The following is a 27,400-nucleotide window of genomic DNA, read 5'->3' as shown; positions in this document are numbered from 1 at the left end:
ATGTCATCGCTCCTATATGTGCCTTTTTCTGCTTAGAATGTCGAGGTATGTACATTCCTAACTCATAGTCTTGGAATAGATTACTTTAAGAACGCACCTCTAAGGCGCCCGTTTCTGTGTTGACCATCGGCGTCAGCCTCCCTCGGCGTAAACGTAAACAATCACAGCGTAGGATAAAAGAGCGAACCCGGAGCTCCGTGGGGCATGAAATACGGCATAAGCGAAGAGATCATCAGAAGGAAAGCGGAGAGCTAAGTATGGCGAATTGGCGAAGAGGAGGTGAGGAGGCATGCAACGATCACTTTCAGTGATACCATATATAAGAACAAAGCGTTGGCCCGAGCTTCGGACACACTGCGCATGCGCTAGTTGCCTGAGCCGTAGCCGCCAGAGAATGCGTTTCGCGCTAGTCCCGCGATCCCGTGGTGATGCTCTTTCTCAACAATGAGTGACGCAATTGGTGAAAATGCTTCGTCTGCCGCTGCTAAATTAGCTGCCCGGGCAAGGGCTGAACAACACAGCCGAGAGGTACCTGTCGTTCAGAATCAATTTGTTTGCCCCAATAAATGACGAATTCAAAATACCTAAACAACTGCGCTCAAAGTTCTTACTAATGCAACATTCTCATTAGGTAGTATCGTAATCATCGGTAAACTTTCACTCTCACCACAAGAAGGCTGTAGAAAGCGTTCTGAAAATACGCGTTGCGCACACTGGCAGAATGCAGAAAACAGAAGGATGCAAAGAATAAGAAGAAGCAAGGATGGAGCCACCAGAAAAAAAAATCTGCATCACTAAAGATCATAAACCAGAAATATTGACACGTGTACTTATCTTTATCATGCGACCACGCTTCGCCGCCTAACAAATGTTATCGCAGAGCGTGGGACGCGCCTGCATGTATCCGAAGTTTCTGGAAAGTTATCGATGCTTCTATTCGCTGTCTGTTGTCGCCGAACCTTATGCTATCTGATTTCATCGCCTGACGCGAATGATGTAGAACCTTGTGGAAGGCACGCGGGTCCCCACGATCAGTCTAGAACATTCGACGATTGATGTATAAAAGCCGACGTACTTGACCCGTTGATCAATTTTTCGACGATCGCCGACCGTGTTCGCCGCTATCGTTGAGCTATAATTGTAGCCTGTTTTGGTGGGCACAGGTCCGCCCAATAAAAGATAGTTTTGTCTTTCACAGTATTGCTATTGTGTTCTTCAACGTCACCACCACGCGACATCTGGTGGAGGTGCTTTACGTTCATGTACCAGACGCCCCCGACAAGCCGTAATTCAAGCCGGACCGCAAAGATAACAGCAACGTCGTCCGGGAACATCGAGCAAGCCGCCGTCTACAGCAGCTTCCGCCGGAACACGGAATTCTACCAGAGACGACCAAGAAGATTGTCCGAGAAGATCTTCCAGAGACGACCAAGAAGACAGCCCCAATCGCAGCCTCAGCGGCCCCAATAGTTATCCAGCAGTCCAGGGAGATACCGACGTTCCGCGGTTCCATACTTGAAGACCCGGAAAGCTGGCTAGAGACGTATGAGAGGGTCTCCACGTTTAACATTTGGGATAGCGACGACAAGCTGCGGCATGTGTATTTCGAATTGGAAGACGCCGCCAGGACCTGGTTAGAGAATCGAGAATCCACCTTAACGACGTGGGACCTGTTTCGAAGCGGCTTCTTGCAAACATTTACGAGCGTCGTGCGAAAAGAGCGAGCCCAAGCTCTACTAGAAACCAGAGCGCAGCTGCCAAATGAGACGATCACGATCTTCACGGAGGAGATGGCCTGTCTTTTTCGGCACGCCGACCCGGAAATGTCGGAGGAGAAAAAAGTCCGCGAACCAAGGACTGGGTTCCCAAGACCTTCAGGAGACCATCAGGGCCAGTGTGCGCGAACAACTGCGCAAGGTCCTGCCTTCGTCGCAGCCTCAAGTGGAAAGATGAGGCTCAGCGATCACTTGGGGTTCCTGAGGTACAACCTCAATTACCGCAGCCCTAACCAGAAGCAATGACCTACGCCGCCGTCGCACGCCGTCAAGGCGCCCCTCCGCGACAGCGCCAGGGCCCTGTGACGCCGCAATTCCGTCGTCCACCGCCGCCGCCGCCAGCACGCCCACCCGTCTCCCAGCGCACCTACGCGAGGAAGACGGACATTTGGCGAGCCCCACACCACCGCCCGCTTTGCTATCACCGCGGAGAAGCCGGGCACATCTACCGCCGATGCCCATACCGGAAGTTGGGGCTCTGAGGGTTCGCCGTTAACGCGCCGCGACCACAGATTGGCGAACGACCTCGCAATATCGCCGACTACCTCGCCGCCACTCAGTGGAGCCCTCGACGACCGTACCGTTCGCCGTCACCAGGCCGCTACCTGTCGCCGCAGCACCGACCATACACCGGCCCAACCCGGGGCCGCTGGAGGGGCAACCGATGGAGGTGCGGTGGCTGTTCGTCGAACTGACGAATATCCTCCGCCGCCGACGAAGACGACGGAGACCATCTCGACGACATAATAACGACACGCCGCCGTCCCGACGAAGTCAGGAAGCCAAGACTGCACCAACGAAAGACGACTTCTCGATGCGACGGTGCAGCTTCAGTTCAACACGGCGCAGCCGTGATCCGACGCCAAGGCCTAACTGCAACGCCAGACAAAGAACCACCGACCTCGACATGCTCCTCGATGGCCACGCAGTTACCACCTTAGTGGACACAGGGGCCGATTACTCCGTCATGAGTGGACACATCGCCGCCCAGTTGAAGAACGTTAAGACTGCATGGGAGGGCCCTCAAATTCGGACCGCTGGAGGACACCTCATCACGCCGACTGCAATCTGCATGGCAAGAATAACCATTCATGACAGGACTTACCCTGCCACCTTCGTTATCCTCCAACAGCGTTCACGAGACGTCATTCTCGGTATGGACTTCCTGAACCAACACGGCGCAATCATCGACCTGAAGTCGAAGTCAATAACGCTGTCGGAAGATAAAGCGATACTGCCGGAGAGCCTTCGTAGTCACCACACCTTGAGTGTGCGAGAAGATCAAGTGAGCATCCCTCCTCGCTCCAGCATTGTTATTTCGGTCAGCACCGAAACACCCGCTGACGTAGAAGGCGTGATCGAAGGCGACCAACCTCTACTGCTAGACCGCGAAATTTGCGTCGCAAGAGGGATCGCTCGACTGCATGGAGAGATAACTGAAGTTTTGCTGACAAACTTCAGCCAGGAGTCCAAGCACATCAACAAGGGCACGACGATCGCGTACATCGAGGACATTCTGGAAGCCAGTAATGCGTTCATCCTCTCGGATTCCGCCGCATCTACCCCGACGACCACGGTTCCCGAACCAGACTACGACATTATTCCAAGTCTCCCCGTGATTAAGCAACAGCAGCTCAGAAGTCTGCTCCGACGATACAAAGGCTGCTTTTCGACGTCATCGAGGATTCGACAAACACCAGTCGCCAAGCATCGCATAATCACCGAAGAGTGAGCTCGACCACTCCGCCAGAGCCCTTACGGAGTTGCTATCTTCAAGAGAGAACGATATTCATGACAACTCCAGACGGGAAAACAAAGAACCACCCCGTCTACCGTGGAGTGCCTCAAGGAGGTGTATTGAGCCCAACCTCATTTAATATCGTTCTCATCGGACTGGTCAAAAAACACGCTGGTGCACTCTCGGTCTCTGTGTATGCAGACGACATCTGTATATGGACCACGAGCTTAACGCGCTTACAAGTGCAAACGAAGCTGCAGCGCGCGGTGTCAATAACGTCGACATACCTAAACAGTCGCGCACTGCAGCTCTCACCGGAAAGAAGTGCAACCATGGCATTTACACGAAAGTCAATGGCCTGCTACCCCATTATGATTGATGGGAAGATTATACCTTCAGTAACCCACTACAAGTTTCTCGGAGTCATCATCGACCGTGACTTATCTTGGTCGAAGCACCTCTCAGGATTAAGAAAAAGCTAGACAGCTTTACTCAGATCATTCGACATATGTCTGGAAAATCATGGGGGCCATCCAAGTCATCTCATCTGCAGCTCTACCAGGCACTTTTTGTTGGCTACTTCCGCTGCAGTGCGCCTGTACTTTCTCGGGTTAGTACAACTGCTGTACGCACACTTGAAAGTGCTCAGGCTCGCGCACTGAGAATTCGCCTAGGACTACCACGATGTGCGTCTACTTGGGGCACTATTGCAGAGGCACGTGCGTGCCCAGCTTGAGTTTATCTGCAACATGAGCCATGGCGAGTGCATGTAAGGGTACTGACTAGGCACGGGAACCATCCACTCACGAACGTCACAAGCGTACGGCCTGTGTCCGCCTACTCAGAAGCCGTGTTGTCGCAGCAAGACTTATTGCCGTCGGACTTCGAACCGTATGACATACCCGAAGTTCCACTCCGGACGATGGCAACGCCAACGGTGAGGCTCTCAATCCCTGGAATAACGAAGAAGTCGAAGATGCCGCTTGTTGGCCTCAAGCATTTCGCGCTATCATACATTGCTTACATGTATGGATATTACGAACATATTTTTACAGATGGTTCTGTGACACAGACCTCTTCCGCGGCGGCCTACACTGGGCCAGGAGTGGGGATCGCACAACGTTTCAAGATAGGACACAGGACGTCGTCTACAGCAGCTGAGTTGACCGGAGTTCGAGAAGCAGTTCGCTGCATACTGCAACAAAGTCTCGAGAAGTGGACAGTGTTCTGCGACTCAAAACCAGCACTGCAACTCATCAGCAATTATATGAGTGACAGAACCGCATATAGTCCCCTGGTTTACGACATCATGTATCTGCTTGCTGAGGCGTCTCATTTCGGACATACCATCGTGCTGCAGTGGATTCCTGGCCATTGTGGAATAGCTGGAAACGAACAGGCTGACGCAGAAGCAAAACAGGCGCACACTGACGGAACTATTATAAAAATTCATTTTTCCTGGTATGACATCAATGCCTTGCTCCATACCTCCCTTAAAACTTCTACGGCGCAACATTGGGACAACCCCGAACATCGACAAGAGCGCCTCCATAGACTTTACGCTGGATTACAATTCCGGCATCCACTTCGGTTGCGGCGAAGCCAGGAAACGCTCATTCATCGATAACGGCTGGGTGTGGCATACACCAACCGATACCTTCACAAGATTGGACAAACACGGGAGCCTGAATGTAGCGTCTGTCACACTCTCGAGACAATAGCTCACGTACTTTGCGTGTGCCCTCAATATGCGGCCGAACGAAGAAAACTCACATCTACAGTTGACAGCTTGGACTCCCGCCCTTTTCAGAAGAAAAGCTTTTGGGCGCGTGGAGGAGTGTTGACTGTGCCCAACGTGCCATAAAAGCACTTTTGAACTTTTTAAGTGAGACGGATTTAGACGCTCGCCTCTAGAAGCTGTGAGACGTGTAGTCAGTGCGAAATGTGTTTGCGCAAACACTTTTTGTGGCAAGATTACTTTTTGTATGGACAAGATTACTCTTAGTGTATTGCGTCTCCAGTGCGCATCCGCATATTGGACAACGTGTATATAGTATCTCATTGTACCATATCATAATCATCCGCCACCTACCTTTCCCTGTATTTCCCACTTCCCCATTCCCCAGTGAGGAGTAGCAGGCTAGAGACACACTCTCCAGGCCGACCTCTCCTCCTTTCTCTCCATTAAAATCTACTCCTCCTTCGCCGCGAGAACGTGCAGCTATAAGAGAGCAAGTCGACGAAATCCTGCGCAGCGACATCATCCAGCCGTCGAAAAGCCCGTGGACATCCCCTGTTGTCCTGGTAAAAAAAAGGACGGAACCCTACGTTTCTGCGCCGATTATCGTCGTCTGAACAAGATCACCGAAGAAGGACGTGTACCCCCTCCCACGGAAAGACGACGCATTGGATCCGCTCTGCAACGCTAAATACTTCTCGTCGATAGACCTCAAGTCTGGCTATTGGCAAATAGAAGTCGACGAACGAGATCGCGAAAAGACCGTCTTCATCACCCCAGACGGCCTCTACGAGTTCAAAGTTATGCCATTTGGACTGTGCTGGGTGCCTGCAACGTTCCAGCGCGTCATGGACACGGTTCTAGCAGGATTGAAGTGGCAGACCTGTCTCGTTTACTTGGATGACGTCGTTGTCTTCGCCGGAAATTTCGACGATCACCTTAGGCGGCTTGCAACAGTACTAGAGGCCATCAAGTCATCAGGGCTCACTCTCAAGCCAGAAAAGTGCCGCTTCGCTTACGATGAGCTTCTGCTCCTAGGCCACGTCATCAGCAAGTCTGGAGTCCGCCCCGACCCGCAGAAGACAGCTGCCATCGCAAAGTTCCCGCAGCCTATCGACAAGAAAGCCGTGCGTAGATTTCTTGGCATGTGTGCCTACTACAGGCGATTTGTCAAGGACTTTTCACGCATCGCTGAGCCGCTGACATAGCTAACTAAATGTGACGTCGAGTTCAAGTGGGAAACGTCGCAGGTCGACGCATTTCAAGAACTGAAACGACGCATGCTGTCGCCGCCCGTACGAAATCCACATTGACGCCAGTAGCCTAGGCCTCGGTGCCGTCCTAGTCCAGAGGAAAGACGGACTTGAACGGGTGATATTTTATGCTAGCGGGTCGCTGTCAAAAGCGCAAGGCAATTATTCTACAACCGAAAAGGAATGCCTCGCCATCGTTTGGGCTACAGCGAAATTTCGCCCTTACCTATATGGCAGGCCATTCAAAGTGGTAAGCGACCATCACGCGTTGTGTTGGCTAGCTAACTTAAAGGACCCTTCAGGATGGCTGGCACGGTGGGGCCTCAGACTACAAGAATACGACATCACTGTAACATACAAGTCCGGACGAAAACATTCAGATGCAATTGCCTATCACGCGCCCCCATTGTCCCGCCGCCGTAAGATGACAAGGATGACGACGCTTTTCTTGGAATAATAAGCGCGAAAGTCTTCGCCGAACAGCAATGAGGCGACCCGGAGCTAAAAGCCCTAGTCGAGTATTTGGAAGGGCACACCGACGTTGTCCCTAGGGCATTTAGGCGTGGACTCTTCGTTCACGCTTCAAACCAACCTACTTGCGAAGCACTTCTCACCAGTCCGCACCAACTACCCTCTTGTTGTTCCGTCGGCGCTGCGTCCAGACGTACTGCACGCCCTACATGACGATCCGACCTCTGGGCACCTCGGTTTCTCCCGGACGATATCGAGGATGCAAGAAAGGAATTACTGGCTGCACCTAACCGCCGATGTCGCCCATTAGGTCAAGACATGCTGAGACTCTCAGCGACGCAAGACACCACCGACAACGCCAACGGGATTACTACAGCCGATCAAGATTCCTTACCGACATTTTCAGCAGATCGGGATGGACTTGTTGGGACCGTTTCCGACATCAACTTCCGGAAATAAGTGGATCGTCGTGGCGACGGACTATCGCACCCGCTTCGCTGAAACTAAAGCTCTACCGAAAAGCAGTGCAGCCGAAGTGGCGAAATTTTTCGTCGAAAACATCCTGCTGCGACATGCTGCTCCAGAAGTCCTCATCACCGACAAAGGAACGGCTTTTACAGCAGAGCTCACGCAAGCTATTCTGCAATACAGCCAGACAAGTTACAGGAGGACAGCGGCCTACCGTCCGCAGACGAATGGTCTCACAGAGCGCCTGAACAAGACCCTCGCCGACATGCTAGCAATGTACGTCGACGTCGAGCACAAGACGTGGGATGCGGTCCTGTCGTATGTAAGATTCGCTTATAACATGGCGGTGCAAGAAACAACGCAGCTCAGCCATTTATGCTGGTTTACGGCAGGAACCCGACGACGACGCTCGACGCCATGCTGCCGCACATCACTGACGAGGAAAATCTTGGCGTCGCTACCTATCTCCAGCGCGCCGAAGAAGCCCGACAGCTCGGCCGCCTACAGATCAAGAACCAGGAGGGGACCGACAGCCGACACTACAACCTCCGACGACGCTTCGTCGAGTACCAGCCCGGCGGCCGTGTTTGGGTATGGACCCCGATACGCCGAGGAGGACTCAGTGAGAAACTACTGCGACGGTATTTCGGGCCCTACAAGGTCATCCGACGTATTGGCGCACTGAACTATGACGTCGTGCCAGACGGCATTTCGCATTCACAGCGGCGCCGCGCACGATCTGAAGTGGTCCACGTGGTGCGCCTTAAACCCTTTTACGGATGCTGACGAACTTCCTTATTTTGTTGTTTTCTTTGCTACGAGTGCTTTTATTACTTTTGTTTGTTTGCGGCATCGGGTCGACGCTTTTTAAGAGGGGGGTAATGACACGTGTACTTATCTTTATCAGGCAACCACGTTTCGCCGCCTAACAAATGTTATCGCACAGCGCGGGAGTCATCCGAAGTTTCTGGAAAGTTATCGATGCTTCTATTCGCGGTCTGTTGTCGCCGAACCTTATGCTATCTGATTTCATCGCCTGACGCGAATGGTGTAGAACTATGTACAAGGCACGCTGGTCCCAACGATTAGTCTGGAACATTCGACGATTGATGTATAAAAGCCGACGCGCTTGACCCGTTGATCAGTTTTTCTACGATCGCCGACCGTGTTCGCCGCTATCGTTGAGCTATAAGTGTAGCCTGTCTTTGTGGGCACTGGTTCGCCAAATAAAAGTTAGTTTTGTCCTTCACAGTATTGCTACTGTGTTCGTTAACGTCACCACCACGTGACAATATGATGGGATGAGGGGGTGAAAAAAGTCACATGGTGACTTTTAATATAAAACGGAATTCACGTGGATGGCAATGGGTACTCCTGTAAAATCCACAGTTATGTCGCAATACAGCTGCTAATATGTGCGGTACCAATCTATAGGAAAATTTTTCGTGTTTTCGTTCTGTGGTAGATTTAAAGGCGCTAATTACTTAGAAACTATGCCTTCAAATTATATTCCCAATTTTTATGACATTTGCTAAACAGCGCAATAACCACTCCTCAAACCTCTTCGCAATATAGAAGAAGGCATTCGATTATATGTTGCTCGCCTTATTTGCCTAAGATAAATCCATCTTGTAAAGTTACGTTACGGTAAATACCAAGCGTGTGAATATACAGGACGGTTTAATAATTAGATCGAAGCTTGACAATGCAATATTTTTATGTGGTAATTACTCACGGTAGAATTGACTGTTGAATTGCCTTTTGTTTTGCTTAAGTAGCTGTTTACATTCAAAATTAACCTCCCAGATAACAACGCATGTGATGATATTTGATGTTTTATGGCGCAAGGGCCAGTATGGCCAAAGAGCGCATGGTGAATTATATATAACGTCGACAAATGAAATTGTGCATGTACTTACCAGGAGGTTCCACCCTCATAAAATGCATGTAGTTCATCCGTTGTTTTATTACAGGATGTGGAAAGTGGCCAAGCTGTCCAGTCAAGCGCATTTCTGTTCTGTATAAGATGTATAAATGCAATACGCTAGACACCGTGAAGATAATATTTTAGGGTCTTACCTGTTGCCATTCTTGTAGAATATTCTTCCAAAATAAACTTTAGATTTTTCTACTTTTGTTACATTATACACCTTACAAGCTGTACTTTGTTGCCCAGTGGATGTTGCTGTCACGATAATCCATAATTTTCCGAGTTTTTTGTAGAACTGCAACCAATACCAGAGGGTTTCAGAGGAAAAGATCTTGCATGTTACATATAAAAAAATTTGTCGCCAAATAAACACGTGTTCTTGGGGGTCTCATTATGAGTAGTACATTAGTAATAATGCAATGCAGGAATATATTCCATGTTTTGTATCTTTGCGTTTAATGTCCATTCCAAATACTGGAAATTTGTAAAGAGAATTATAGAAATTTTAATAGAATAGGACGCAAATATTCGAGAAAGCGGCTTGCTAACGTAGAACCGAACATCAGACATTTTATCATTTCTCAAGTAACCTAGAAAGGTAAAGTTTATGTGTAGGCTTTTTGGTAAATAAAAGAGCGATTCGAATTATGTACGGGATGAAAGTTTACAGACAATTCGAGGGCATGAGCGGGATTATTCAGAGGCGGACATTAGTTGCCCAGAAATCAAAACACATGATCAGCACATTTACAAATTTGTTCAAAAAACATCCTGAGTAGTTAGCAGATATTCAAGTTTACGAATTGTGGGGGGTGAGTTTGTGAGGTGTATCCATTTCAAATGAAGTTGCAGAATGGCACCATTTTGGAGATATGCGCCACCAAACTCGTCATAAAATTGCACTGTTGTTCCACATAGCTTTCACCTAACCAACTTTTGTGCATTGCTGGGCAGAAATAAACGGAATACCCATGTATTTCGTCCACACTTCGGGAAATAATTTACAGAGACCGCTGTCATCCTGAAGATTCATTTGATGTGGGTATGTCTTGCAAATTCACGGGCTGCAATTCGTAAAGTTCGTCGCGAAGCACTTTAGAAGTAAGCGTTCGCGACTAGAACGATGGAGCAGCGAGAGGTAGTGTCGCCGATCGAGCACCGAAACAAGGTTTTTCTCTCTCCTCGTCGTTGTTCCTCTTATAGCCATAGCCCCATTGCTCCTTATCTTACAATACAGTTATCTCCCCCGCGGAAAAGGAAGACATCCCGGCGACCTACCGGTAGGACAACACAGGCGGATCATAGTATGGCTTGAGACGCTGGACATACACAATTTCGCGTCCTCGACGGCGACGATCTAAAGGTGGATCGAGGGATTCCACAATATAGTTGACTGCAGACGTTTGGTTGATCACGCGGTATGGGCCCTGGTACTTCGACGCGAGTTTCGGTGATAGTCCAGGGGTAGAGTTTGGAATCCAAAGCCACACTAGCGAGCCAGGAGCATAGGATACAGGAGCATTGGAAGTTTCTCGATGGTGCTTCTGGCGTTGCTGGTCTTCTGACGTAAATATATGGGAAACCTTGCGACACTCTTCTGCGTGCGCAGCCGCTTCGGATAAGGTAGTTGTTTCCGCGGTGTCAGGGCGGTACAGAAGGATAGTATCCATTGTGGAAAAAAGTTCGAGTCCGTACAGGAGAAAGAAGGTCGAAAATCCCGTGGTAGTCTGCGTGGCGGTGTTGTAAGCGTAGGTAAAAAAAGGTAGAACATCATCCCATTTAGTTGGCTGGGATGCAATGTACATGGCCAGCATGTCACCAAGAGTGCGAATAAAGCGCTCGGTCATGCCGTTAGTCTGCAGATGATACGCAGTAGTGGTGCGATGAATGATGCGGCATTCTTTGAAGAGAGCCTCGATGAGGTCGGAGGGGAGGACGCGGCCTCTGTCACTGAGTAATTCCCTGGGAGCACCGTGGTGAAGGATGATGTGGCGCAGGAGAAGCCAGGCGACGTCACGTGCAGAAGCACTGGACAAAGGGAAGTTTCCGCATAGCGCGTAAGAAGGTCGATGGCTACAATTACCCAGCGATTGCCGTCTGGTGTGGTTGGCAGAGGTCCATAAATGTGGATGCCTACTCGATCAAAAGAACGTGCTGTGCAAGGCAAAGGCTGAAATAGGGCGGTTGAACAATGAGGGGGATCTGTACGGCGTTGGCAAACGAGAGAGGTGCGGACCTAATGACGGATGAATCGATACATTCCCCGCCAGTAGTAACGAAGGCGTAGACGCGTGTATGTCTTCAGTACACCTGCATGCGCGCACTGGGGATCGTCGTGGAACGCTGCACAAATATCCGAACGCAAGTGCCGAGGGATGACAAGCAACCATTTGCGGCGGTCCGGGAGATAGTTACGACGGTACAAGAGCCCGTCGCGAATGGAGAAGTGATGTGCTTGGCGCCGTAATGGGCGATTGGTAGTGGGTGTCGATGGGCTGGACAAGAAACGCAGCATGAACACAATGCATGGGTCTTTCTTCTGGTCTAGAAGAATGTCCGTGGCCGCAAGGGAAGACTCGGACAATGAGGCCTTCCGGCAGCTAACTTCGCCTGTTAGTGGCGAACGAGACAGGGCATTCGCATCCGAGTGTTTTCAGCCAGACCAGTACAGCACGCGAATGTCGTACTCCTGCAATCGATGGGCCCATCGAGCGAGACGACCTGATGGTTCTTTTAAGGACGACAGTCAGCAGAGCGAATGGTGATCAGTTATCACGTAAAATGGGCGACCATAAAGACACGGGCGGAATTTGGTTATGGCCCAAATTATTGCCAGGCATTCCTTTTCTGTTAAAGAATAGTTCAATTAAGGTTTATTGAGTGCACGACTGGCGAAGGCAACGACGTACTCATCAAAGCCTGCCTTTCTCTGAGCGAGAACGGCACCTAGGCCAACGCCACTGGCATCCGTGTGTATTTCAGTTGGAGCACTTGGGTCGAAATGGCGCAGGATTGGTGGTGACGTCAAGAGAGGACGCAGCTTTGTGAAGGCGGCATCGCAATCCGGTGACCAGGTTGAAAGGTTGAGGCCACCACGAAGAAGCTGCGTTAAAGGTGTTATTAGCGTGCCAAAATTGCGGATGAAACGGCGAAACTATGACGCTAACCCAATGAAGCTGCGCAGTTCTTTCAAGGTCGTTGTTCGCGGAAACTGGGCAACAACTTATAGTTTCGCCGGATCAGGGAGTGCCCCTTCTTTCGACAAGACATGGCCGAGGATGACCAGCTGCCGGGCAGCGAAGCAACACTTCTTCAAGTTAAGCTGGAGGCCAGCATCGGCGATGCACTTCACGACGCGTTCAAGTCGAAGTGTGGGAAGGAAAATCCGGTGAAAAGAAACGATGTCGTCCAGATAACAGAGGCATATCTGCCATTTGAGGCCACGCAAGATGTGGTTCATCATTCTTTCAAATGTGGCAGGCGCGTTACACAGGCCAAATGGCATCACGGTGAATTCAAGGAAACCGTCAGGTGTGATGAAGGCCGTTTTTCGACGGTCTGACTCAGCCACTGGCACTTGCCAGTACCCCGATCGTAAATATAAAGATGAGTAGAATTCGGCGCCTTGGAGGCAGTCTAGTGCTTCGTCAATACGGGGTAGCCGATAAACGTCCTTGCGGGTGATCTTATTGAGTCGCCGGTAGTCCACACAAAAGCGAATTGTGCCATCTTTCTTTTTTTACCAGCACTACAGGAGAAGGCCAGGACCTGTGCGAAAGTTGTATGACGCCGCGCTGTAGCATGTCTCCAACTTGCTCAGCGATGAAGCTACGCTCCGTGGCGGATACACGATACAGCCTGTGGCGTAAAGGCGCATTGTTGCCAGTGTCGTTGTGATGGCCAACAGTGGAAGTACGGCCTAAGCGAGATTGTTGTAGGTCGAATGACTTGCGAAAGCGGTCTAGAAAATAGACGATCTGGGCGTGCTGCGCGGGAGTGCGGTTGGGATCAATACACTGGTAAAATGTTGGGTCACACTGCGGCGTGGGCAGAGAAACTTGAAGGGCCAGAGCATCAACCGGAGGAGAAGACGGGTTGTCAGGCAAATTGTAAAGGAAGCTTGGTTCGATTTCGTTGGCATAACCAAGACACTCATAGTGGAACAGGCTAGCCCGGCAAGGAAACAGGTTCGATACATAAAGTGCGCTGGAACCTTGTCGAATGGCAACAAGGGCAAAAGGAAGCAAGAAAGGGTGACGGCGAGCAACAAGCTTAGACAGCCTGAAAAGAACTGTGGAGTCGGAAAACACAACGCAGAAAACGGGTACAAGTGTGGGAGAGTATGGAGGAATCTCGGTGTCAGCGGTGACGAATACATGACTGGCAGCGTAATCAGTATTTTAAAGAACGTTGGTGCCCAATGGCGACAACGCGAGTTCAGCAAGGGCACAATTTATAATGGCATGATGAGAGGTGAGAAAGTCCCATCCTAAATTCATGGCATGGGAGGAGCGAGGCAGAACAACGAACTCAACGTGGTATAAAGCGCCGCTTATAACAACACGCACGGTACGCTTCCCTAAGGGTTGAATCGGCGCAGCGCTTGCTGTACGTAATCAAATGACTGAATATGTCGTCGCGACTTTTCTAAGGTTAACACGAAGCTGGTCTTAAATCACTGATATTGCTGCTGCCGTTTCTACAAGTGCATGAACGGCAATGTCTTCTGCATAAAGTTCAATGACGTTCGCAGGGAATAAACGAGGTCTTGAGGAGTTTGTTGAGATCGCATTTCTTGCATTTGGAAGGCGTCATCTTCTATGCCTTTCAATATGTTCTTGACCTTGTCCTCTTCGGTCATATCTAGGTTGATACGCCGGCAAATGTCAACTACATCTTCAATGTAGCTCGTAAACGTTTCGCCCTTTTGTTGGGCACGACAGCGAAGCTGTTATTCAGCCCGAAGATTGCGCACAACGGAGCGACCGTAGACTTCTTGAAGTGCCGTTTGGAATGCTGTCCAGGCGGAAAATTCTGCCTCATGGTTGCGCAACCAAAGATGGGCGACCCTGGAAAAGTAGAATGGTAGGTAACCAAGCTTGTCAGCTTCAGACCATTTGCTTTGTGCACTCACTCGGTTGTACGATGACAGCCAGTCCTCTATGTCATGATCGTCAGTGATGAATATGGGAGGTTCCCGTTGGCGTGGCGCACCATGATAGACGACCGGAGGTGGTGCCATGGGTGGCTCGGCAGGACTAGTCTCCTCAGGCGTGGGAGACATGACAGGGATCGTTCGGCTTTGGAGTTCCAGGTTTGCAAAAGGTCCAGCACCTTCCACCAAATGTCGCGAAGCACTTTGAGCCGTAAGCGTTCGCGACTAGAACGATCGAGCAGTGAGAGGTAGTGTAGCCGATCGAGCACCGAAACAAGGTTTTTCTCTCTCGTCGTCGTTGTTTCTCTTATAACAACAGCACCACTGCTCCTTATTTTACAGTACAAGTGCAATATGTACCTTAAATCAATTAACGTTGACTAGCGAATTTTCCTAATCAATTGAACTAGTACTTCAATTTCTTGAGTTAGTAATGTCCGCCTCTTCAAATAAACCAGCTCACGGACAAGAATTATATTATCTCTTCAGATACCCTTTGCAAATAGACGCCTAGGCTACTGAGGATCTTTTACATCGTAATGAACTGTTTTCGTATATCTAGGGTACAAATGCATAAACGGTAGGTAAAAAGGGGACAGCCAATTTATTCATATTGTTAGGAAGAGTTGTGAAGAAATGGTTTTATTTACAGGAGGTGGATGATGATCGTAGCGTTATCGTTGCGCAGTGCGGCCTCTCAAACTCCTCGTGGCCATTGTCTTCTCTTCTTTGTTCTTGTACCTGCCTTTCGTATCCGCGACATTTGCGCGCAAGAAGACGAAGCCCGTCGGACGAATCAGGATCGACAAGCCGGGTAGAAAGGCTTCAGGTGAGCAATATGAGTCAGCTGAGTTCTACTTGATTGTCGACTATTGCACAGGAGGCGAGCTATTACGTGAGTTCGCTCAGGCTGTCCACAACTACAAATAGGCCTGAATATTTTGACAAGAGCTTTTGGCACAATCCACGCTTGCGTTGCGGTGTCCAAAGAAGGACCAAGTCACCTTTTTCGAACGACACTAGTATGTGACGGTCGTGGTATCGCTCTTTCGAACGACTTTGCAAGGCCAGAGTACGAAGACCAGCTATTCGACGGGCTTCTTCGGCGAGACACAAAGTGGTCGATGCAGAATCGTCATTGTGCAGAACTAAGGGTAAGAAAGTGGCCAGAAGTATTCGCGGTAACCTTGCATACAGGAGATAAAATAGGCTATAGTTCCTGGTTGCGTCTTTCGCCATCTTGCATGCGTAAGTGATGATGGGCAGCACGTCGTCCCAGTTTTTTTGATTGGAGGAAACGTACAGGGCACGCATATTGGTAAGCGTTATGTGTGTCCTTTCAACGAGACCATTGGTCTGGGGATGATACGGTTTGGAATGACGGAACTGTGAAGTGCACAAACGAAGCAACCCTTCAATGGCATCAGTAGTGAACGGGCGACTACGGTCGCTGATGATGACACGTGGTGGGCCATGACGAAGAACCACGGGACGCAGCAGGATGGCCGCCACGCGAGCAGCGGTGGACGAGGGTATGGCTGCAGTTTCTGCATACCGCGTAAGACGATAGATGACCGGAGTAGTTGGAAAAGTATGGGAGAGGCCTTTGCGCTGCAGTGGGCGTAACCAGGCTGATGATGATGATTGTGTAAGATGGTCTACGCAGACGATTATCCAACGGTTGTTGTTGTTAGATAACGGGAATGGACCCCAAAGATCAATGCCTACTTGTTCTAACGGCGTATTGGGTGGTGTCAATGTCCGAAGGGGACTCGGGGCTGCGGTGGTGGGTCGCCTGTGACATTGGCACGTTTCACAGCTAGCGACATGGCGCCTAGTTGTTTCGTACATCTTGGGCCAGTAAAAGTGCTCATTCGTGCGGTGTAGTGTTCGTACGCAGCCGAAATGGCCGGAGGTCGCATCGTCATGCATGGCGCGTAGAACGTCGGAGCGGGGACTCTCGGGGACAACAAGCAAAAACGCACTCCATGCCCGGAGTAATTAGTTTTGTCTATCGACTGCAAGGGTCCCAGAAAACTGGAAGAATGCAAACACTATACTACAGAATTCTTTCAGGGCCCTGTTAGGCGGGTTTTGTCATTTCTGGTGCGGTAGAGGGAGCCTCGCCGCTCCTTAGGCGCTTGGTGCGCCATCGGAATAGGTGTAGTGTTCATTGCCTCTTGTGAGGCGCCGGTCACGCGCTCTTGCAAGCCACAAGTTCCGCGAGAGAGTCCCGCCTCGGAAGGCGAGACCCCTGCGCCCTCCAGCCCGGATGTCGATGGGGCAGCCTTTGTGTCTGAGCTGCGCCGGCTGTTGCCAGCGCTGGAAGGGGCCGGGAAGGTTGAGGCAGCCTTGACTGTGCGCACCTTCGGGGCCGCTATCGGTCCTACGGGATCGCTACGCTTAGCACAGGTTGCCGCAGATAACTTTTGCGGGGCGGCAACCGAAGGGTAGCCTGGCCTGTTTGCTGGTTGGGTGGAGTAGGCTTACCTACTTCCACCCTGGGGGCAGGAGCCAAAAGTACTAGCTCGCTGCGCGTGGGCTGGGCACTTAGCATTGGCCGCTGCGACGCTGCCCCCCGATGCGCCGCATCAGCATAAGGTGTGCTGCAGAAAGGTGAGCACATCTTACGGGTTTCCTTAAACGAAACATTTTCTGTCACGTTGAGGGTAATCATGTCTTTTTCTTTCTTCCACTTCGGGCAGGAGCGTGAGTAGGCTGGGTGTTCACCCCTGTAGTTCACACAGTGAAGTGTGCCACTACAGCTGTGGAAGGGGTGTCCTTGGACTCCGCATTTTGAACAGGTTGTTTGACCACGGCAGCTCAATGAGCCATGGCCGTACCATTGGCATTGGAAACACCGTCTAGGGTTTACAATATATGGTCCGACACTTAAACTAATGTATCCAGTTTCAATGATTTCCGGCAGAACGCTAGATGCCAATGTTAGGACAAGATATTTGCTGGAGATTTATTTGTTGTCCTGTCTAAGGATAATACGTTTTACATTGCTGACATATTTATCTTTGTACCCTTGCAGGAGACAGGCCATCAATACTTGGAGGTCTGCCTCTGACACGACTCCGCGTGAGCTGTTCATTGATTGGTGTGCTGTAACGGAAACTGGTATGTTACGAAATGTCACAAGGCTGCCTAGCTTTTCATATTGATGTTTCTGAGGGATCTCAAGAAGAAGGTCTCCGCTAGCCATTTTTGACACTTTATAACCTGACCCTAAGGCTTCAGCCAAAGCGTTTGCAACTATGAATGGGAAAATGAATCTCGCCTGTTTTTCATAGTTCTCACTGTACACAACATGGAATTTCGAGTAGGTGTCTTTTGGTCGGTTGAAACGTGTTTAGCTCATCGGTGCGTCCCCTCTTTTGAGGGTGACGATCAAGTATACAGGAAAACTGTACAGGGAAGTATACAGGCATGCTGGTACTCCCATAGTACTTAGGTTTCTTTCCATCCGCAATGGTGGCTACCCACCATGGAGCCCAACTTTTGGATGCTGCAGCACCTAATGCATAAAGCTGCATGCGCCAACCGTACATTACACTATAACCTAATATATTATACCCAAGAAAAATTATGAAGTGACGGAAGAGAAGGGATGATAGGACAGTAAAAGAAAGAAGAGAGGAAAAAAAAGATTCAAGAGGGGGACAGGAAAAAACGACTGCCAATTTCCTACAGGCTGGCCAGTCTTTAGGGGAAATAAGGGAAATTTACATTGCTGGATCGCCACGGTTGGTACAGTTCGCGTGGAATGACCAAATAACAAAACCCACTTGAGTTCAGGCTCATTCTTGCACACTCATTGACGTCATCATAACAAAGACCACAAATGTACTTATTTGTTCGGGTGGCCTCGTAGCCCCTTACGAGGCCGCATATCAAATTTCGGTAATAGGCTGGCCGTTGTTAAGCGCCCGCTAGGACGCATTCTGTAGCAAGAATTTTCAAAATTGTTTTAATAAGAGCCGACAGTTCGCCTGTTCGCCGACAGTAGCGCCTGTTCTTGATTTCAACGTCGGCGTCCCAGGTCGTTCTTGCTGTAACCGAGAAAACGAGCATAGTGAAAGGTGAAAGAGCGAACGCGGAGCACTGCGGCGGATGAATGATGGCGATAGTAAAGAGAGCGTGAGGAGGAGAACGGAGAAGGTGGATGCAGCAGAACCATGAGGCGGAAAGCGGAGGAGAAGGGTGCGGCGTAAAACGGCCTCTGCGGCGGCGACCGCTACGAGATGACGCCAGAATAGCGCACTGTCGCCTGTTCACCGACGACGCCATCAACAAGGCACGGGCCGAGCGCGTCCACCAATGCCACATATGGAAACAAAGCGCTGCAGGACCCGGTGTCTGTCAGCGGCTGCTGCTGTGAATCGCGACTACGCGTCACCAACTCGCTGCCTCTCGCAAGGTGCCTTCAATGCAAAGTATTGAAGGATCCCACTCTCGCGATGTCTCCATCAGCAAGGCAGTCGCGCCACACTTCGCTTAATTTGCAACTTGCCTCACGAAACATACTGTTGGCGCCTGAGAATATATCTCGAAAGGAAAACACGTATAGAGCTGCGCTCAAATTTCGCATTATGGAGAGACGCGAAGATTTTTGCTGAAGCTATTCAAATTTTACAGTATCGAGTAGTTGTTCATTTTGTTTCCCGTGCGCGTTTCTTCTCTTTGTTTTTGGTTTCTTTTTGTCTTTGTGCATATGCCTCCTCCGCGTGAGCCGCGACGGCGCCTCGCGAATAAATCTGTCGCCGGAAAAGTGAGCGTCACTGCGTCGCTGAGGCTCACCACCCTAGTAACTGATGCCGCAGAAGGATGCGCCGCGGTTCCGCTTTAGCCTGCACGTGCAGAAGTTCCGCGAATACGATAACCACAAATTCATGGCTAACTTTCTGGCGGAGGTGTGTTTATACAGTACAGCAACAGGTCTCTCTAATGAGTTAATGCTGTCCCAGGTACTCCCAGTAGCGCTAGAGCAAGGCGCTCTTCCTTTATGGATAATCCGGGAATATTTTACTTCCTGTGACATGCTCGTCAATTGCTTACGTGCCGAGTTACTACCACAGGTCTGCGAGTATCGTATCCGATGTGAGTGGGAAGCGCGTGCACTTTGTCCGCAAGAGACGTTGGTTCAATATATTTAAAACCACTGAAGCGCTTTCTACTCTAGCTTTCCCGAGTCCCTCCGATATGAAGTAGCTACGTCTCAGACGTTGCTACATACGCTAACAGCCTTACTTGCGGAACCGTGATTGTGTGAGCGTGGAGCAGATTCGTGGCAAAGCCGAAAAATCTTGCTAGCTTCCATAATATAGTAGACATATTTTCATCTTCCTTCACCAGATATGGCGATAGGACCAGCTTGCAATTGCAGGGCGCACTCCTACACTGTGCCGAAACGTAGCCCCGTGCCGCACATGTCAGCTACGAACCTGGATTTTTCTGGGGAAATTTATTTGCAAATAAAAGAATTCACCAAAGACGGTAATATCAGATGGACCTCGGAAGATCACTTTCCGACGTCGGCCCCAGGAGGTACTCCATGCGACAATTTGAACAAGGAATATGGCTTTGGGAAAATTGGTTCTTTCCTCTAGCACGGCCACTGCAACACACCTCTCCCCGATTTTAGCCCTTTAATCTGGAGGGAAGTCGCCGGAAAGCCGAGCTCATGAGTAATGCGAAGTTAGTCGAATAACGTTTCCTAAAAGAATGCGCGATGACGGGACGTTAATGGCACTGCCGTGACCGCACGTGGCGATGTGCGTTGAAGGTGTCCTTGCCAGCATAACTTGTCAACAATGCTTTATCAAGTGCCCTAAGTTTGCAGTGCCTGTGATTATTAGAACGAATTTCATCTTGCGTGAAGTGTTACCTTTTTACTTGAGAAACGATGGTTATATGATTGGTTACGAAGCTGAGCTCACGCTAATTTTTAAACCAAGCCATGCAGGTACTGAGAGTGGCTCGGCAGTGAAAGTCTTCAGCCTTGCCAGAATGCATTCACGAGGTGTTGCAAAATGTTCCTTCAGCTCTCGTCAAAGGCAGAAGTTTACGCCTGTAATGGAACATTTCACCGATATTTATTTATTTATTTATTTCACGTACTTTCAAGGCCCGAAGGCGTTACAGAAAGGAGTGGAGTCAAAACAAGAAGTAATGCAGTAAAAAATACAAACAAAAAAGTATTAACAAAAATACTAACAAAAGGCATTTTGAACGGCGGTCTTGAAGTTAGTAGGGTCGGTGATGAGTGCGATTGAGGCGGGAAGGCGATTCCAGTCCGTGCTCGTCCTGGGGATGAATGAGTCACTGTACCGGTTAGTACGGCACAATGGCACCCCGATTTTAAGGCTGTGGTCAGTGCGGGCAGAAATATAAGACGGAGGGGCAAGAAGGGTCTCTTTTAACAGGGGGTTCAAGTGAAAAACTTTGTGAAAAAGGGAGAGACGGGAAGATTTGCGGCGTGACGAAAGATCAGGTAAGTTAAGAGTTCGTTTCATTGAAGAAATACTTGCATAGCGAGAATAATTAGATAATACAAAGCGTGCACTTCGATTTTGAATACTTTCAAGAGTAGAAACTAATGAAGACTGAGTCGGATCCCAAATGGCTGAAGCATACTCCAATTTGGAGCGAACTAAAATTTTATAAAGAGTTAGCTTCAGGGAAGAAGGGGCAGAGCTAAAATTACGGTGTAAGTAACCAAGCATGCTATTAGCGTTTTTAGTAACATAGTCAATATGCGAGTGCCAAGAAAGGTTATTTGATATGTGAAGGCCGAGATACTTGTAAGAGCTAACTGACGTCACAGGTGCACCATTAATAAAGTAGGTGTGTGTGGCAGCGTTACGAGATATACGCATGGCCTTGCATTTATTTGAATTTAGTTGCATGCACCAATTAGAACACCACTCAATTACGCGGTTAAGGTCGTCCTGCAGCTCTTGCGAATCTGAAGGATTAGTAATTTTACGGTAAAGAACACAGTCATCCGCGAAAAGCTTTATGGAAGAGTAAAGAACGCAGTTCGGAAGATCGTTAATATAGATTAGAAAGAGAAGTGGACCCAGGACTGACCCTTGAGGAACACCTGCTGGTACGTTAGAAAACCGAGAATTACAGTTATTAGTGTTTACAAACTGCGTCCTGTTAGAAAGAAAGTTTTTTATCCATTCGAGTACATTAGCGTCCAAGTTAAGTTGAGACAGCTTAAGCAGAAGTAAATCATGGGTCACAGAGTCAAAGGCTTTGGCAAAATCAAGAAATACGCAGTCAATGTCGGTACCTAGATCAGAAATTGCGAAGAGATCGTTAGTAAATGTTAAGAGCTGTGTTTCACAGGAAAAGAACTTACGGAAACCATGTTGACAGGGGTTGAAAAAGGAGTTTGATTCTAAAAACTCAGCCAAATGAGAATATATTATATGCTCAAGAATTTTACATGAAATGCTTGTTAGTGAGATAGGCCTGTAATTGCTTGGTAAGTGTGTGTTACCTGATTTATGAACTATAATCACCTTTCCCACGCACCAGTCGTGTGGAAGAACAGACTGCTGTAATGACTGAGTGAAAATGTGCGACAAAATAACAGCAGAAAATACATTAGTACACTTCAAAATTTTTGAGTTCAGGCAGTCTGGGCCGGCAGAGGAGGACGTTTTGTGATTGTTAATTAGGCAGCTAACACCAACCCAGTCAATAGAGATTGGATCCATGGGCGAAAAACCAGAATTGGATACAAGCGGTAATCCACGTGGCATTGTGGTAACATGTGAAGAGAAAACATCATTAAATACATTACAGCATTCTTCAGGAGCAACAGGTTGATCATTTGGGTATGTTAATTGGATTATTTTGCTTGGTGTACCGTTAACTATGGTCCAGAATTTGCGAGGATTAGTTTGTAAGGTGGACGGAAGGGTAACAGAATAAAAATGCTGTTTCGCACTAGCGGAGGCTGTGTTGTAGTCATTTTCAGTGAGGTAGTAAGCGGATCAAGCAACGTCACTGCATGAAGCTTTTGCGCGACGAAACAACCGCTTTTTTTTGTTACGTAGTCGCTTCAAAAAGGGGTTGAACCAAGGGGACCGTGGCTTGCAAGCGACTGTTCTTTGCGGTACGAAACGTTCGATTAATGACAACAATTTATTTTTGAAAGTGCACCAGTTTTCTTCAACACAGCGCTGATCGCAATTAGCGATGTAAGAAGCTGCGAAATTTTCCATTTCAGCGGTGATGGAAGCCAAGTCGGCTTTGCTGTAATCGCGGATCACCTTCGTAGTTTTCTTAACAGGAGCCCGTGCGTTGATATGAAAAGTGAGTGCAAGGTGATCACTTAAGCCTTTTATGTAAATAATTGGGGAAACTGTGTCAGGGTTCGTAGTGAGAATCAGATCTAGTATGTTAGATGAAGAGACAGACACGCGCGTTGGTTTCAGTACAAGCTGGGTGAAGTGGAAATCCAAACAAGTGTTTATGAACTGGGTACTCTGAGAAGACTGGGACGTTGCCATGTCGTTACGCCAAATGATATCGGGAAAGTTAAAGTCACCAAGAAGAAAAAGGGGAGCGTTAGGGTATCTGACAACTAATTTGTTCAATGCGTCGTGAAGGTCATCGCAAAATGTTCAAGGGAAAAGTGGCGGGAGCGATCATGCTACACCACTACATTGATATTGGAAACACTTGACTATGGAGCTGCAAATCTACATCTCAGAGGGTCCAAAAGCGAGTGTTCACTTATACGGTGTGCCAAAAGATGACCGACATGGGTGCCGTATGGCTATCGTAATATCAATGATCGCGCCTGCCGCATAAAATGAGCTTGAAATAGTGCTGATTTGATAAGGTCTCAGTACGAGAGACTTACCCTTTCCCGCTTACGAATCAATCTGTGCTCGCTCGAAAACACCAACGTTTCCAGTGCTATTGATTTCTCCTGCGGGTTTACACAAATAAAAACGAACCCTCGAGATATTCCTAAAACAATGTCGACATGGTACGAAGGCTTCTATTTGTTCATATGCATGGTATCTGTGTTGCCAGGCTCCCCTAGTTGTATTAAACGACTAATGGATATGGTGTACGTTGACACGCGGTACATGATTTGCCAAACTAAGCAACAATTATTATTCGCCTGTTCGCAATTAGTGGTATCATGCATTCCAAAATAAACTATTCTGACGATCAAGGAAAAACTGGCTCCACCGGCGGCGAAGGTTCCTCATGTTTCAAACGCGTAGTGCTTTCCATTCACAGATGCGAAATTCTCAGACACATAAGTACTGATTGGGCAGCTTCATCTTGAAGTCAACCAATAAATGCACCTATGTAGGCCTACACACAACAAGGAACATTTCTTGGTCATCAAACCTTGATGTCATTGTGTCTGCTACAAGTAAGACACTATGACACCTGCTGCTGACGCTAAGATTGGCAACTACGAAAGTAAAGATCTTAACTTACACATCTATCGTGCGTCAAAATTGGAATACGTTATAGCGTCATGGAGGATCTCGATAAGCAATACCCTATTGATGGAATAAGAGCTAATCAAAATGCATGCATTCAATTCTCATGCTCAAACAATTCATTCCTTGTTAGTGGCGCTCAAATAAAAAAAATTGCGCCACCCTTACCCCTACAAGTCACCATAGAAGGATAACTCGACATTTAGCTTATCATAAATGCGTATACATTTTATGACCAAATGATTACGTAACAGTGCGCTCGCTGGGCGAGCCGCCGAAAGAACACAACACACATTTTTTACCCTTGCCTAAAGACGGTCACGTTTCCGCATGTTCTTTATTCGTTCAATTAAAGATAGCATTACCCGACAGCATCGCGGTGATACGTCATCCTGTCTCTTACTAAAAAGTTTTACAAGGTTTGAAGCTGTGTAGAGCACTTTTAACTCCCAACCCCCAATTTTTAGTGGCATGGCGTTGTGCTAATTCCTCCTTATATACGCCCCCATGGCACAAACAAATGTTTAATCGCCGGCTTCTACTTTACTATGTTTTTCTTTTTTTGCGTATTTTCTATGCTGTCTCTGGTTTTGATTTTGGGACAATTTTGCGTATATATAAGCTTCAATGACGCAAGTGATGTTGCCTTGTTCTTGGCCATGTGCAATCTTTCACTTTGCACATTCAATCGTTTCTAGCCTGACCGTTACTTTTATTGCAATAACAGTTATACGGAAAATGTGGGGCGTATTTCTGTCATCGCCCTCAACGTGAGGTTCAGTATAAATTCCAAGGGCAATAAAATTGTCGCCGCACGCCGTATGCTGTATGTGCGAGTGAAAGCTTGCGAGGGCAAGCCGGCGAGAGCGGCTCAATCTCGCGTGCGCGAACGAGAAAGGCAGTGCGGCAACGCGCCATTATCTGTCGCGCACGAATAACGGGGGTGAGGTAAAGGGAGGGGAAGCGTACTTCTCCGGCGGCTGCTGCTTACGGCACAGCCGTGCGGGCGCCGTATTTTGAAAGCGACTGGTGTCATGTCCAAAGGGAGCGACCGCACGGGCCTCATCTTTAAAGCGATCTTCGATGTCTGCAGAGTGCGCGTAGTGCCGGTAGCTTCGTATGCGCTGTGCTTTCGAAATTTCGTTGGTGTTGAAGCGGGTGTGCACGGAAGTCAATTCGCTCGCTGCTGCTGCCGCGATCCCTTACTCCAGCGTTCTTGCAACGAGTTTCCGTGGATATCGAACGAGATGTGTTCATGTTTACCTGTGCATGCGTAAGACCTTGCTTGCTAAATTAGTAAGGGAATGTTTACAAGTTTATACGGCCAAAAAATCTATTATCCTGACTTCATATACCTATCCACTGATTTGCTGTTGCAATCAGTGCGTTGCCTTTCGGGCAAAAGTGCATCTTTTTTCTTGTTGCTGTACCCCCCCCCCCCCTCATACATTTGCCCGATTTGTTGTGAGCGAGGTAACTAAAATAAAATGAATATATATTGAACAACATATATATATATATATATATATATATATATATATATATATATATATATATATATACATATATACGGCAGCACAACTAACAGTTGGGCGAGTTGGTAAGTATTCCTGGTGAATTTTTGTTTGTAGAGCGAACAATGCACAACGACGCAGAGAAGGTGGAAACACAAGCGCTGGTGTGTCTACCTTCGCTGCGTCCTTGTCTATTGAGTGCGCTATGAATTTATCCGTGAACATATACATGGCATTGTCGTCTTTTCACTTTCCTTTAAAGAAAATATCTTTTGCACCTTAGTGAAGCATTGAAGAGTATGCAGCTATCGAACCTCAACCCACCATGGTTGCTCAGGGGTTTTGGTGTAGCGCTGTTAAGCATGAAGTCGCGGGATCATACCCCAGTCGTAGCGGCCACATTTAGAGGGATGTGAAATGTCGAAAAAATTGTGTACTTAAGTTTAGGTGCACGTTGGAGAACGCAAGGCAGTAAAAATTAATCCGGAGTCGGACACTACCGCATGCCTCATAATCAGATCGTATTTTTCGCACGTGAAACCCAATAATTTTTAACGATCAAACCTCAGATGTGGAAGTCATCATTCTTGGCTTTGTAGTTCGTTATAAGGAGGTTCGTCTGAGCAGCGAAAACGACGGAGTGATTGTCGACTACCTACTGTCACAAGACTTTAGCCGCCTGCAGCCTTTCCTGGGTACGGGGGCTTTTCCTCGGAGCTTCATTCCACGATGACTTGAGGTTATGCGCCCACTTAACCATTTGTTACGCAATATCGCCTTCTAGATATCATCGCGTCGAACAAAGTTCGACACGCCTCTAGACGACACTTCCTACACTTTAGAGAGAACGAACTGCTTTACCATGGCTCCAAAGCTTCCAGAAGCCCTCAGACCGTCTAACACAATCTGCATTCGCGCTTCAGCGCTAGATATTTACCAGTCACCACAGCAATGGTACTCACAGCAAGCTCGTGAGTGCACACAGCGCTCGTGAGCCGCCACGACGTAAACATGGCACGACGCGATCATGAAATGTGCCAACTTGTCATTTAATTTAGTGAAGCTGGTGCAGCTTGGAGGCGGTGGAGGAGGTTAAGACTTTGATTCCTACGTTCTAGCGGAGTATGGTCTCTTGGTGAGATACTTGCCCCATGAAGATGCGCACATTGATGTAAACACTTAGGGGTTTCCTGTTTTGTTCCGTCTCTTTGTCAGCAAAACATTTACCGACGACTTTCATGACACTGCATTGGCTGCACACGGCTCTGGCAGTGAAACGTATGGGAAGCCAGGAAAGATAGTTACTTAGCCAGCAATTACGCAAGATATTATTAAATACGCTAGGAGCTACGTATGTCTGAGGCAGAAAAACCTTCCGCTTGGTTCCCACCAGGTCTCTTATAGCATAAAGAAAGTTACACTCAATGGCAATTCAAAGCCCCTGACGCATTGTGCCGACACCCCTGAATTCCGCGAGAAAAGTGCCTTCTTATTTCTCGTTACACATAAGTCTAAAAAGTGTCGGGAGTTGTTTCCGATGCGTAGAGTGAATGCACACGACATCTGGAAATGCTTATTGGATGCTCAAACAACTTTTATCGAAAACGGCAATTGTCAGAGGAGCTTATCTCCCCTCCCTTAGATGGCGGCTAGGAACCCTTGGGTTCCAGTGGTATCATCGGCGTTCCTGATGAATTGTAGTTGGACGTTGCTGTCTGAGCTGAGCAGCCTGGTCTCCGGTTTCTCCACGTTCATATATGTGTTGTATGGCTGCTGCACAATGTTGGGGCAAGCCCAGATTATGTGTCCCAGGTCCGCCCGCTGATTACAGTCTTTACTTTTAACTGAATAGAGTTCTGGGTATTGA

The sequence above is a fragment of the Dermacentor andersoni genome, chromosome 7, assembly GCF_023375885.2.
Source record: "Dermacentor andersoni chromosome 7, qqDerAnde1_hic_scaffold, whole genome shotgun sequence".
In the NCBI taxonomy this organism is placed as follows: domain Eukaryota; kingdom Metazoa; phylum Arthropoda; class Arachnida; order Ixodida; family Ixodidae; genus Dermacentor; species Dermacentor andersoni.
Note: the sequence above shows the minus strand (reverse complement) of the source record.